Genomic DNA, 1,725 nt, shown 5'->3' on the forward strand with positions numbered 1-1,725 from the left:
TAGCCTGGGTTAGCTTGATCTTGTCAAATCTCAAAAGCTAAGCAAGGGTGGCCCTGGTCAGATGGGAGACCGCCAAGGTTTTCTAGGGTCGCAACAGGGAAGCTACCTGTCATTGTCTCTGACCTTGAAAACCCTATGAGGTGGCCACAAATCAGCTGCGAGATCTCATCGGATCTCAGAACCTAAGCAGGCTTGGTTCCGGTCACTATTTGGGTGAGAGACCCAAATAGTCCAGGGTCACTACACAGGGTCACTACACAGGCAATGGAAAACCACCTCTGAACGTCTCTTTCCTTGAAAACCCTACAGCAGGGGTGGCCAAACTGAGGCTCGGGAGCCACATGTGGCTCTTTCACACATATTGTGTAGCTCTTGAAGCACCCACCTCAGCAGCTTGGAGAAGGCATTTATCTCTAAATCACTTCTCCAAGCCAAGCCAGCGGCTTGAAGAATGCATTTAAAGTTAAGGTTCCTTCCTTCCTTCCTTCCTTCCTTCCTTCCTTCCTTCCTTCCTTCCTTCCTTCCTTCCTTCCTTCCTTCCTTCCTTCCTTCCTTCCTTCCTTCCTTCCCTCCTTCCCTCCTTCCTTCCTTCCTTCCTTCCTTCCTTCCTTCCTTCCTTCCTTCCTTCCTTCCTTCCTTCCTTCCTTCCTTCCTTCCTTCCTTCCAACATATGTTGTTCAATGTCTTGTGGCTCTCAAAAATCTGATGTTTATTCTATGTGGCTCTTACATTAAGCAAGTTTGGCCACCCCTGCACTACAGGGTGCCCATGGGAGATTACAGATGGCTGACTCAGAATGGCATCAAACCACCTCAAAGAAAGCTGGCCAGAAAAGGAGCAGACCAGAAGTCTCCAGACAGCTTGTGGCACACTCCTGAAAAAGGGACAGGCTGACTGTGCCCTGGAGGAGCTTCCAGAGCACTCGTGAGCCTCTCGGTCGCTCCCCAGGCGCTTCCCAACCTTCCAGACAACCGGGGAAGTGCCTTGAAGCCACCTCAGAAATTAGGCACCACTTTGTAAGTGGTGCCTTTCTGAGGCAACCTCGATCCAGCCCTGGGCTTTTTTGACCCGCCTACCTCCCATCCCTGGGACGGCTTAAAACACCCTTCTGTTATCACCCTATAAGTCGGCTGGAACTTGATAGCAAAAAAAGAAGAAGTCAATGGTAAAGCAGTGGTTCTTAACAGGGGTGATACACAAAGGGTGATCAGTTTTTAAAATTGTGATTTGCCTTGTTTAGGGGAGGGGCTGTGGCTCAGTGGTAGAGCATCTGCTTGGCATACAGAAGGTCCCAGGTTCAATTCCCGGCAGCTCCAGTTAAGAGAATCAGGTGGGAAGTGATGGAAAAGTCCTCTGCCTGAGACACTGAAGAGCTGCTGCCAGTCTGAGTAGACAATACTAACCTTGAGGAACCAAAGGTCTGAATCATTATAAGGCAGCTTCATATGTGTTTGGGGTTGCTCAGCAATTTTTCTCCAGACTAGTTTGGCAAGGGACTCTGGAGATTTGGCAAGGGAACCTGGAGACCATCTTCTTCTGTTCACTGGGGATGTGGGGGGTGGGTGTGGGGATGGGGGAGGTATTTGTGAAGTTCCTGCACTGTGCAGGGAGTTGGACTAGATGACCCTGGAGGTACCTTCCAACTCTATGATTCTATGTTCATGCGTACTCTACCTTTTGTTTCAAATGGAACCCCAAAGCCGGTTTGGTGTAGTGGTTAAGTGT

The 1,725-nt window shown here is 49.7% G+C and overlaps 1 non-coding gene across 1 annotated transcript; it reads left to right on the forward strand.

Annotated features, from left to right (window-relative positions):
* Positions 1-1,244: 1,244 nt before the first annotated feature.
* Positions 1,245-1,316, forward strand: TRNAA-GGC (transfer RNA alanine (anticodon GGC)). The gene has a single exon. It is a non-coding gene; the product is annotated as a tRNA-Ala (tRNA).
* Positions 1,317-1,725: the final 409 nt, after the last annotated feature.

This window comes from Heteronotia binoei, chromosome 4 (genome assembly GCF_032191835.1).
Source record: "Heteronotia binoei isolate CCM8104 ecotype False Entrance Well chromosome 4, APGP_CSIRO_Hbin_v1, whole genome shotgun sequence".
NCBI lineage: Eukaryota > Metazoa > Chordata > Lepidosauria > Squamata > Gekkonidae > Heteronotia > Heteronotia binoei.